Here is a 12,586-nt window from a genome sequence, read left to right as displayed (position 1 = left end):
ACCAGCTCACAGCCAAGGCCGCGCAGCTCCTGGCAGGTCCAATGCAGCCGCCCTGGGTCCCGGGACTACAGACTATGCTCGGCCCATCTGCCCGGAATGAGCCCCAGTCAATGTGGCCCACCCACCGTAGCGATTTCGCTGCCCAGCTCTGGCCTCCAGCAGCACAATGGCACTTCACTGCCTAGCTCTGGGCCCCGAAGCCTTTTCCCCGAAGTTTCCATTAGCCGGAAACAGAGAATGCATCTGGAAACTGTTATCAGTCAACAAAAGCCTGTCGTCTTTATCCTACCCCACTAGTCCTTACTGAATACACCTCTTGGGTCCTAAAGTCAGAATAATGGAAAAAGTTTCCTTTTTTTTCTTTAAAGGCACCTGGGTCTTCTTTCAAATTTCTCACACAGCCCCGTAGTCCCTCCCACCTTTGGATGGCTGAAAATTATCCTCCAGCTTTTTCAAATATGCCCCCTTCTCCCATGATGGCCTGCCTTGCCCACCCTGGTTGCTCCCAATGCCCTGCCTGGGTTAACCAGGCACTGTAGGGAAGAGACTCAAAGTCACCCACTCTGGCCCAGACTTCCAGTGGCCAAGGCCACAGTCCTGCCCCACTGCGTGAGAGCTGTTTTATGCAGCTGCTCTAATGCTTTGATTTCCTCCAAACTCGCTCAGGGAGAACAGGGGGTTGGAAAAAGGGTGGGAGGTCAGGCCGAGACCCTTCTGGAATCTGTTCCCTTCATTAACTTCGGAATTCCTCAGGCCAGTGTTTTCTCAAGCCTTCTTACCCTGAACACTCACCTGGGACAAGCAGGCTATAATCCTCACATCCACCCGGCTTCCTGGGATAAGGGAGAGGTGAGGCCCTCAGGCCCCCACGGGGAGGAACTAACATTTAGACAGTAAATACTAGCTGACTACACGGAGGTAAGAACCAAAGATTCAGCAGTGTCAAGGTCCCAACTTTGCAGATAAGGAAAGAGAGGCTCAGAGAGGTTTAGGAACTAGAGCAAGGTCACACGGCTGTGAAACAGCAAAGCTTCAAAACCTGGTTGTGCTCTGCTCCAAAGACCACATCCTTCGCATAACTGCAGCTATCACTCAAGGGGGGGCAAGGATTTCAGAGGACACTCCTACCCACCCTGTGTGGCAGGATTTTGACACCTGCCACTCGAATTAACACTAAGGCCTGTGTGTCATTCAGGGATTGGACAGTGCGTCCAACATTGAAAACACTCTAAGCTGACTTCCCTACATCATCACTGAGATGATCCCTTGCTAATGCAGCACCCCTTGCCAAAATGCACGTGCCTTTTGGTTCCATTATGGGCTGAGACACAGTTAAGACCTCAATAAATGTTTGTTAGATACGTGGTAAAAGAACTAGCAACGTAAAGGTCTTCTATATTTTCCATAAAACCCTAAAGAAAGCACTGTCTATATACCGTTTAACAAGCCTCAGACAAAGACCACATCTTGGGGTGCCTGGCTGGCTCAGTCAAGCGAAGCGTGTAACGCTTGATCCCAGGGTTGTAAGTTCAAGCTGCACATGGGGTGTAGAGATTACTTAAAAATAAAACCTTAGGGGCGCCTGGGTGGCTCAGTTGGTTGAGCTTCCGACTTCGGCTCAGGTCATGATCTCGCGGTTTGTGGGTTCGAGCCCCGCGGCGGGCTCGGTGCTGACAGCTCGGAGCCTGGAGCCTGCTTTGGATTCTGTGTCTCCCTCTCTCTCTGACCCTCCCCCATTCACGTTCTGTCTCTCTCTGTCTCAAAAATAAGTCAGTAAATAAATAAGTAAATAAGTAAATAAAATCTTTTTAAAAAAAGGACCACACTTGTAACACATTTTTTTTAAAGTTTATGATCCAGAAGTTTCTTTCACTCAGTGATAAGCAGGTTTCCCTCACTTAATTTTTTTTTTTAATGTATGTTTATTTTTGAAAGAGAGACAAGAGACAGTGTGAGCAGGGGAGGGGCAGAGAGAGAGAAGGAGACACAGAATTTGAAGCAGGCTCCAGGCTCTGAGCAGTCACCAAAGTGCCTGATGCAGGGCTTGAACCCACGAGTGGCAAGATCATGACCTGAGCCGAAGTCAGATGCTTACCTGACTGAGCCATCCAGGCACCCCAAGGTTTCCCTCATTCACACCCAGGGGCAACATACAGCCTATTGACTAACTGCCAATTCTGATAAAGTTTTACTGGAATATGTCCATGCCTACTCATTTACATACTGGCTATGCTTGCCTTCCGGATACAGAGGCAGAACTGACTAGTGGTGACAGAACTGTGTGTCCCGTAAAGCCAAAAATATTTACTACCTCGTCCTCGACAGAAAAGTCTGCCAATCCTTGACCGAGACAAACATAACCTCTCCACTGTGTTGTGCTGACTAGGAAGTCAGAGAGGAATTTAATGTCACATTTTAGTAACTCATCCTCAATGTTCTTTATTTCTATATGCCTACGGGTTTTGATCTTCTAATTCCATTTCAACATTTTATTTAAAAATAGCTGGTATTCCCAGAGTACTTATTATATGTCAGGCACTGAATTAAGCCCTTCAATATGTTCTCTTATGTAATTCTCACAATGAACCCATGGGATAGGTAATATTATCCCCTGTTTATTGAGGGGAAATGAATGAAAAAATGAGTGAATGAGTCATCAATTGATTTCATAGGGGGAACATTTACTATTTCCTAATTCAACCCCAGACAGTAACACAGGAGTTGACCTGAAGACTTTGGGTGCTCGATAAATACGAGGCGTCTGCAGTGCCGAGAGCAATGGCCACGGTCAATTCGAGCAGAATTATGGGATTTTATATAGCGCTCTGGTGCTGAGATTCTTCTTGTTTTCCATCTAGCTTCAGACTGAGCTGTGCAGTCCCTTCATCACGAACCTTCTGGATCTCGGGAGGATCCCACTGAACTCACCAGCACAGCTGATGTGAAGCGGAGCACAGAACTACTCAGGCCACAGGCAGAGAGATGCTGTCCCCAGTGATGTGGCCAGAGCCACGCAGCGGGAGCAGCACAGACGGAAATGAGGACCGCATTCCAAATGCTGCCCTCTTCAAGAAGGCTACGTTTACTTGTGTTACTGCAATATTCTTTGCAAAAATGGCTTTTAAAGTCAAATATCCGTGTCCTAAGCAACAGCACTGCGAAATAACAGGCCTCATGAGTCAAGTGTGATCTTTTTCTAAGTCAAGATAAGGTAAGTGTAACACCGTGTTTTTTAAGTCAGCCTGCCCCTCAGTAGGTAACCTGCAGCCCTCTTGCACACCTCACCGCAGCCTGAGAGCCACTGGCCCCGCAGGAGAAGGGAGGCTGAAGGCAGGCAGATTGGAGTGCAGGTACCAGCTTCTCTGCTTCTCTCCAGAGAGAAGTTCAGAAGCTTTCTGGATTTGTCTGCAGCCCAGTTTCTTCATGTATAAGAAGGGGCACCGCACCCACCTCGCCAGATTGGAAGATTAACCAGGCACATTCCAAGAGCTAAAAAACACCCGCCATTAAGCAATCTCGCGGCTGTTCATCGAGAAGCCTGGTGTCCGGGCTCAGCCTGGAGAATGAGTCACAGCCTCTCCCTCAGCTGAGCCCGTGTATACTCCAGGGGACCCAGGCACCCCTGCTGGGGAACAAGTCCAGGCCAAAAAGCCATCTCTAGGAATGCTGGCTTGGAGCATCCGTGTAAGCGGGAGGGCAGCACCGCATCCCTGGGCCCCGGGATGAGTGTGTGTGTTGTGAGTCACCACAGCGGCCCAGGAAAAATAAATAAATAAGGAGAGGGTCAGGCCTGCTCTCGCGGCGGTCTGGGGTACCAGGGTTCAAAGAGACACGGGCTCTTCCAAGAAGCTGAAGATGGACTTGTGAGATAAGGAGATGAGGCCAAGCCCACGTGCTAGAAGCAGAAATGCAAACTGCACACGGGGCGGCGAAGGGGGGACTGGAGGGGCCGCCTTGGACACAGGAAATACCAAGAGCAGCGCCAGCTGCAACAGGACCAGGGCCAGCACCAGGACCGGGACCAGGACCAGCAGGCCCAGTACCAGCACCAGGCCCAGCACGACCAGCAACACCAGCACAGGGGCCTGTACGAGGACCAAGAGCAAGCCAGTAGCACGGTTCACCATCTAACCGGTAAGTCCAGCGGCCACTGGGCCAGGCGTGCCCAGGACCAGCCTGGTTTACACCTGTCATCCCACAGTAAGTGGTGTTTACCCCGCAGGTCCCTCAGGGGTTGGAACGGAAGAGTTATCTGCCACGTGCCCTGCACACGGCGTGGCTCAATACATGGCGATCACTTCCATGTCAGCGTCCACAGGGTACGACCCTGCAGGTGGGGGGCCGGGACTCGGCCGCCAGAAAGGAGGAGCCAGGCTGAGTCTTACTTCCCCCCGTGACCATGCCGTGTCTCCGGGTGCAGAGCCCGTTCCGGCCCTCCGGGGAGGAGCGGGCATAAGCCAGACCCCACGATGGGTTTGTTCTTGGGAGCAACGGATAAAAAGAGAAGCGCGGCTGCGGGTCATGTGATAAGTGGGGGCACAGGTGCCACAGAGGGAAGGCGGGGGAAACGGCAAGAAGAGGCGCAAGAGGCCGAGGGGCAGTGCTGTGCCTCAGTCTTCCCAACCCACTCTTCTAGCTGAGGCCTTCATGCCCCAGGACAGTCGTGCAAGCCCGGCCGAACCCCCCTGCCCTCACCGTTCTCCAGACCCACCAGCCCCCTCCCTGCATGATTCCTCTCCCTGCCCTGCTTGGCCACAGTACTGCCAGCACGACACCCATCCCACGGGGCTGCAAAGCCCCACTCACCCAAGGGCACAGGCTCCCCGAGGGCCGTGAGCCTCCAGGGGCCAGACTGCAACCCAAACACGCTTTATCCTGGGACCCAGCGTGGCCCCTGTTCCTCCACACAGGAGGGAGGGTCTCAGTGAAAGTCTGTCTCTCCTGGAGGACAAAGAGGGCACCCAGTTGTGAGGAGCCCAAGAGCATTCTGCAGTGGGCAATGCTACATACACACATGTACACACGCGCGCACGCGCGCACACACACACACACACACACACGCCCTTCTAAAGGCCCCCCAAGGAAAAGTCTTCACCCTTCAGCTGAATTGGCATGATTCAGTGTAAAACGCCAGGCAGCTCTTGGCTTCCTGCTCAGTGTTCTCTTAGATAAAGATCCTCGGGTGAGCTACATGGTCCCCGTGAAACTCACCGTTCTCAGCTGTACTATGGGAACACCATTGCCCACCTAGTGGGACTGTTGGCTGCTGGAGTTATGCAGATGCTCAAAAAGAGAGCACTTCCCTTGTTTTGTATGTCCCTTCCAGGAAAACTGAAATAAAACCACGAAGAGTCACTCTCTGATCTGATCAAGTGAGATACAGAAATGCGATGCCTACTGTGTAAGGCAAACGTGCTTCCTGACCTCAGAGAGACTGCTTTCCAGCGGGGGAGAAAGACAAGAGATCAGAGAACCTGCGTAAGTGAATACCAAATTATAACACATCTAGGGGCGCCGACTGAGAGCAGGGTGGATAACCAGAGGGACACTATTTCCATCCATGAGGAGGTCAGGGAAAGCCTCGCTGAGAAGTGCCATGGGGCACGAGCGGCCCTGGGAACCCCGTCCAAATCAAAGCCCAGGTCCCACCTCAGTGCGGTCTTGGCAACCAAGTGCCAGGTGGCCCCGGGTGACCTGTACTCGGGGCACTGGCTGTTTGAGCCGCTGTTCTCCCGCGGGCGGCCTGACGCTAAGGCCACATCCCTCAGGGTCACCAATGTCACAGGGGGCCAGCCTGTCTCCTGCAGAACCCCCACAGACCTTCAATGCCATGTCCAGCCTGGCACCCCCTCCCTCACACGGACGCGAGGCTCCCTTCCCTGGCCCGCCAGACCTCCCCACGGGCTCTGGCGACAGCGACCTTCGACCAACTGCCTGCGCCAAACCGCGGTACCCGGCGTGAAGCCCAGCACGGGCCACCTGGCTCTGGTTCACGGCCCAAACAACGGCCGACCCTCTGCAGGAGCCCTCCCCCAGCCAATGGTGACCCTACCATGTGCTGAGCCTTTCCCGCGTGTCGGGCCCCATGCTGGGTGTCAGCACGAGCGTCTATTTTGTGACCCTCAACACGACCCCGGCAAGAGCAAGGGCACACGTCACCGCCACTGAACAGAGAAGGGAGAGGCAGGCAGCGGCCACTCGGCCCAAGGCACACAGCAGGGGTGGGTCAGAGACTCAAACCCAGGCCTCCTGGCTCCACACGCACCCTGCAAGCATCCAACGATGCGCCTCTCGTGCTGAGCACAGAGGCGTGCCCTCGTCCCTACTCACTCTCAACACCTTAATTCACTAACGGTCGCGCCCTGATGCCCTTTCTGCAGCCAGAGACGCTACGTGCCAGGCACCGTGGTGGGTGTTCAAAACACACTTCAGAAGGAAGAGGCCTCCGCCTTCGAGGCCCTTGTGGTCTGGTGGACGGAGACGGGCACACAAACCAGGACATCAACAGGGAACGGTGGAGGCTCCTGGGAAGCTCCTTCCCATTTCCGTCCGTCTCCCCCAGGCACCCAGCACCCAGGCAGACGCACAGAATGAGCTCATTCAACGCCAGCTCCCCTTGAGGGCTGGCTCCATCACGGCGACCCCTCTCCCACCAGCCAGGCCAGTGTCCCCTAAAGCCCAGGTGGACACCTGACAGAACATGCAGAGGGCGTGTGCACAAGGAGGAGACAGGCCTTACGTGTCACAGGGAGCCCCCGGCGGGGCTGGCAGAGACCCAACCAGGCATCCGTGAGGAGAGAAGGACAGAGTCGTCAGCCCTCACAGGAAGCCGCGGTCCTCCGTCTCCCATGGGCATCCAGGCTGCAGGGATCCGCCAGGCACTCAGCCAGGGCCTTCCTTAAAACCGCCAGTAGCATCCAGACAGGTGTCGGGTGTACGTAACTCCAGAGAAAGCTTCCACCAACTTTATTCCCCAGGCAGCTGAATATCACTGTAAATCCAAAAGGCTCCGAAAATCCTTGAATGGAGCTCCATGTAACCGACAGGCACGGCCATCGTGAGGGGCATCTTTTTAATTCCTTTCTGGTCCAAAGATCAGGGCTGGGGATGAGAAGAAGAAAAATCAATCTTGTTCGAATCAGGACCCAGAGCAGTAGTCGTGTTACTCTTCCTTGTATTCGACCCTAATACACTTAGAGGGGAACTCACCAAGAATAACGCCCCGGAGCTCTGACACCCAAACAGAGGGGAGGCAGGAGACCCGGGGCCTGCCTCAGGGGAGGGTCACCGCACACAGGCACCAAAGACCTCTCAGATCCAGAACCTTCTACTGCTTGGGGCTCCCCAGAACTACCCTGAGAGGGCAGAGGGCACATCTATTATAAAGATGAGGAGAAAACATCCGAGAAGGGGTAGGCGGCTAGCTTAGAGAGTTAATAGTTGGGCCAGACCTGGCATACAGTCCTGAGCTCCCCTGCAGGGCTGAGAGGTCCCGGCAGTGAGCAGAGGGGGTTTGGGGTCAGCTGGTAGGAAGTAGTTCTTTGTTTGGTTTCTTTTTAAAGACAACCACAAAGCTCTGGCATCTCTCCAGGCCTCATCCTGCACAGTGAGCTTCTTCAGGGCAGGGCCCGGGGCCGTTCCCTTTCGTTATTCACATATGCAGCAATTACTGAACACCTGCTAGGTACCCAGTACTGTTCTAGCTCTGTGGGGATACTCCTGCCTCCCCCGCACAGGGACTGAAATTATTCCAGTGGACCCATGACGCACAGGGCTGCAGGCTGGACCGTCACCACCCAGCCAAAGACAAGAGTGACTGCCCTTTACAGGAGTGCCTATCCCTCACCGCGCTAGGTTCTGGCCCACCATCTGATACGACACCCCCCCCCCAACCCCGGGCCACTCTGGGACTCCTGCCTCCATTTTCCAGATGAGGAAATGGAGCCACACACAACTACCCAGCTCCAAACCAGTAAGAGTGGAGCCTGAATCAGGCGAGTCTGTCTCCCAATTGTGTGCCTGGATCCGCTGCTCTGTGTTACAAGTGAGGACGCCTACCTGCAGTGACTGTACCTCAAACTTACTATCAGGCGTTTCACGCGCGTAGGACCCTCATTTAACCCCGATGGCAACTTTATCTGTAAGAGGCTATTCTTATCCAGTTTGAGAGATGAGAAACCTGAGGCCCAGACAGGTTAAACAACTTGCCCGAGGTCACACAGCTAGAAAATCATACAACAGAGATTTGAAATCAGGCATCTGGCACCAAAGCCCAAGAGCGTGACCATCACAGCAATGGTCATTAACAGCAACTGTTTTGTTCCTGCGGCAACAAATGCTCAAACACTTGGTGGCATAAAACAACACAAATTTGTTATCTCACGGTTTTGGAAGTCAAAAGTCTGACCCGGGTGTCACCAAGCTAAAACCAAGGTGCTGGCAGGGCTCTTTCTTGTGGAGGCTCTAAGAAAAACCTTTCTCCTTGGCTTTCTCCAGCTTCCAGAGGTGGCTCTCGGATGCCTCAGCTCAGGGCTCCCTTCTTCCATCTCCAAATACAGCAACATAGCATCTTTCTGACGCTGCTCCCACCAGTATACCCCCTTCGCTGACCCTTCAGCCTCCCTCTTCCACTTTCAAGGAGCCCTGTGGTTACACGGGGCCCACCCAGATGACCCAAGATAATCGTCCAGCCCATGGCCCTGCACTTGAATCGTGTCTACAAAGTCTCTCTTGACATGTAAGGTCCTAGGGACTACGGCATGAACATCTTTGGGGGGACTATGATTCACAGCAACCATGCCAACAGGGATCCGTCCTCTGTTTTAAGCATTCTTCAGTGACCAGGGATCACAGGGTGAGCTCCCCTTGTCCCATTTAAACCCACCTGACATAGCTTTTAGGCCCAAGAGAAAGATGGGCTCAAAAGGAAGTTTGAGTATCTAAATATTAGACTCTAAGAGAGAAATACAGGATAGTGGTTAAAATATTAACGTCTGAAGTCAAACTAATAAACTTACTAGCTATGTTACTTGGGGAAAATGGTTTTAACCCTTAGTTTCCTCATCTGTAGAATGGGGTGAATTACACATCTCTGCTGTCAGCACAGAGTCCCCTTCGGATCCTCTGTCCCCCGCTCTCTCTCTGCCCCTCCCCCACTTCTTCTCTCCCTCTCTCTCTCTCTCTCCCTCTCAAAATAAATAAATAGACTTTAAAAAAGAAAGAAAGAATCACCATAAAGTACTTAGCACACTGCTGGGCACATATTAAGTGTTCAATTAGCCATTATTTTATTCTACAAATGGATGAGGCCTCCTGCGAGTCAAACGCAGCCTGTCCTGGGTCTCCCCAGGCTCAGCTCCGGCCCCAGGAAGCACCCAGGAGAGGCGGGGCACTGCAGTGTCAGGGCCGGGGTCCTGTGGGTCCAGCAGGAGGGGGCAATGACTTGTGGTACCAGCCCCTGTCAATGGCAGGGGAGAGAAGGAGGGACACGGTCTGTTAAATATTTACAGAGGCCCACAGGCAAGGCTGAAGCCACGTGTGTTTGGTTGGGGACAGGTACATTAAAGCTCTGTCACCTGGGGAAGAATTATTACACGGTCTGCTGGGTGCCACTGCAGCCAAGCAGTGGACCCTCCCGGAGGAGGTGGCCCAGCCCCGCCATGGGCTTCACCGGCAAGAACCCGCAGCACGGCACAGCGCGACCTGTCATGTCACCCAACAGTAACGTCTCCCTCTTGGGGAGCATTTCCGCTTGCTCCGCTATGTGATTTTTTTGCAAGGCATTTGCTTCTGCTGTAACTGATTGGCCAAAATAAAAAAGACGGTCAATACCCAGGACTGGTTTCCCCTGGGCCACTGGAATTCTCACGCAAGCTGGTGGACAGACGATCTGGGAAACTGGTTTGGCATTATCCACTAAACCTGAGCGTGTATGTGCCCTGTGACCCAGCAGTTCCACACCCATTTACAGACTCACAGAAATGTGTACCCGTCACTGAAAAATGTCGTGGGGCGCCTGGGTGGTTCAGTCCATCAAATGTCCATCTCTTGGATTCAGCTCAGGTCATGATCTCATGGTTCATAAGACTGAGCCCCGCATCGGGCTCTGCGTTGACAGCTCAGAGCCTGGAGGCTGCTTCAGATTCTGTGTCTCCCTCTGTCTCTGCCCCTCCCCGCTCACACTCTGTCTCTCTCACTCGCTCTCTCTCAAAAATAAATAAACATTAAAAAAAAAATTAAACACACACACACACACACACACACACACACACACACAGAGGAACGCTACACTGTTACATTGTTACAGAGCAACAAGAACCAGCCACAAACATAAGTCTGAGTGAAAGAAGCCAGACACCAGGGAGAGCCCTACGGTGTTACTTATGTTAAACACATAAGCAGGTTAAAGTAATCTATGCTGTGAGAAGTCAGGACAAGGTGATCCTGAGTGAGGGGGAAGGGACAGTTAGTGACCGGAAGGCGTCAGGACTGGCTCCAGAAACGCGGGTGGCCTTGCATTCACCCAGGTGCCGGCTGCACACCCACGTGCGGTGTGCGAACACCGGCCAGGCCGCCCGGGGAATCACGATAGATGGACTTTCTAATGCCTGTCGAGGCCCAACAAAATGCTGGTAACTTTTCTTTAATGTCTCCTGAGAAAGTACACTGTTGGCAGGCCTCCGGCTTGGGAACGGCCCTCCAGGCCTGGGACCCGGCACCTGCCGGCCTTCCCTGCCCCTCCACACGTTCACGGCCTGCTGCTTCCAGCTGCCCCTGCCCCTGAGGGTACCGAGGGGAGCACTTGGCAAATAACCGACTTCCGGCCTGGTGACACAGAATTCAGAATCCGGCCTGGAATTGCCCCACAAGAAAATACAGCTCCCAGCCCCATTCTCTTGGCAGAGTCTCCCCCTGTGCCTCCCGGCCCACACGTGTCATTTGCTTCTTGACCCTCCCTAGTTCCACCAGCTGGCCCCCTGCAGTGGGCATTCTGAAGAAAAACTAGAAACAGGCTGCCTCTATTTCCTACACAACAGCGGGGCTGGGGGGGAACCTTCGTAACCAGCAGCCCTTAAATACGGGATCCACGGGAGGATGCTCCGGTAGCTGCAAGAGTCCAGGTGCCCTGGGTTGGCTCAGAATGGTGAGCGGGGGTACAGGGCACAGATCAAGTGCGCAGGTCAAGTGGTCCCTGGCACCCGCATGCGAGAGAAGCATGGTGGGAGCCAGGGGACGTGTCCGTGGTGTGCCTGGCCGCGTGCCGTCCCCTTTCTGTGGCTGGGCCCCCGGACTCTGAGGGTGTGCTTTCTCTCTCTGTCCTCTCTCTTCTCTCTGCAACAGTGAGTGGTCTTGTCACGCAAGAGTCAGCAGATGTTGACTCTGGCGCCTCTGGAAGCCAGCCTCGGGCACGGCTCTGGCCAGAGCAGTAACAGAGGGGTTCTCAGCTGGGAGGGTCCAGGCGGGAAGGTTCCCCCACTCTGGGCACGCCCCAGCATCTGTCCTAGGCGCGGGAGGCAGGATTTCCTCAACGCGGGTGCCACAGAAGAGGTGTCTCCTTTCTCTTTTACTGACGAAGGGAGAGGCAGCAATTTCTCTGGCCGTGTTCACATTATGTCTCTGTGATCCCCGAGAACTGGGGCCTGTCCAACCTGGAGAGATAAATCAAGGAGATTTGTTCCCGGGGAAAGCGGCCGCCGTCCTCTCGCTGACAGTCTCTGTTTTTGCTTCATTTCAGTTTCTCCTCCCCGTGTGCTGGGAAGACGCGGATCGGCTGCTTTGGAATCCCCACGCCTTCCGGCACACGCTCCCCCCCTGCACACACCGGATTCATCACTCAGAGGATGGGGGCGATGAGGCGGGCTTCGGGGGTATGAATCGCAATGCTGCGCTCAGTCACTAGCCGTGGGCACACCCCTTAAGTTCTTTAGAAGTTTCCTTGTCGGGGCACCTGGGTGGCTCAGTCGGTTACACATCCGACTTCGGCTCGGGTCATGATCTCACGGTTGGTGGGTTCAAGCCCCGCATTGGGCTCTGTGCTGACAGCTCAGAGCCTGCAGCCTGCTTCAGATTCTTTCTTCCTCTCTCTCTGCCACTCCCTGGCTTGCATTCTGTATCTCTCTCTCTCTCTCTCTCTCTCTCTCTCTCTCTCTTTCTCAAAAATAAATAAACATTTAAAAAACTTTTAAGTGTTTCCTTGTCTAATAAAAATAAAGTATCGAAATGCGTGTCCTCTGGGGTTCATACGTGGATGAGAGACTGTATATAAGGTACTCAGCACACACAGCTGCCCACACGGGTTCACAAGTCACACGGAGCATCAGCTTCACCCTCAACAGCCGATGCACCAGCATGTGGCTGCTCTTCTCACCAGTTAGGCTTGAGAGATGCGAAGCGAACCCGGCCCCATTCACTAACATTCGTAACAGTCTGATGGTCCTGTGCCAGACACCCTGGGCTCACACAGGAGGGGCAAGGGAGCCCACACAGAACGCGCCCTTCCACAGCCACGGACCGTCACGCATTTGTAACGGAGCCCCGCTCACAGCTCTAACGGACACTGATTAGAGCCAGTCTTAAAAATACTGGC

General features: G+C 53.8%; 1 protein-coding gene and 1 long non-coding RNA gene across 6 annotated transcripts in view; one reads left to right on the top strand and one right to left on the bottom strand.

Moving 5' to 3' along the window:
* Positions 1–12,586, bottom strand: part of LOC102900020 — a 369,137-nt gene that overhangs the window by 294,559 nt on the left and 61,992 nt on the right. For 4 of the 5 annotated variants that reach the window (XR_006592291.1, XR_006592287.1, XR_006592288.1 and 1 more), the window contains exon 2: positions 6,740–7,101. The exons of the other annotated variant lie outside the window; for it this stretch is intronic. The gene's annotated coding sequence lies outside the window, so the exon portion shown is untranslated. The remainder of the gene's footprint in view (positions 1–6,739; positions 7,102–12,586) is intronic. 5 annotated transcript variants of the gene reach the window in all.
* Positions 3,580–12,023, top strand: LOC109496215. Its single transcript, XR_002152181.3, has 3 exons — positions 3,580–4,134; positions 5,327–5,478; positions 11,735–12,023. It is a non-coding gene; the product is annotated as an uncharacterized LOC109496215 (long non-coding RNA).

The sequence above is a fragment of the Felis catus genome, chromosome F2 (genome assembly GCF_018350175.1).
Source record: "Felis catus isolate Fca126 chromosome F2, F.catus_Fca126_mat1.0, whole genome shotgun sequence".
Classification (NCBI taxonomy): domain Eukaryota; kingdom Metazoa; phylum Chordata; class Mammalia; order Carnivora; family Felidae; genus Felis; species Felis catus.
The sequence above is the reverse complement of the archived record's forward strand: the minus strand, read 5'-3'. Positions and strand labels throughout refer to the sequence as shown.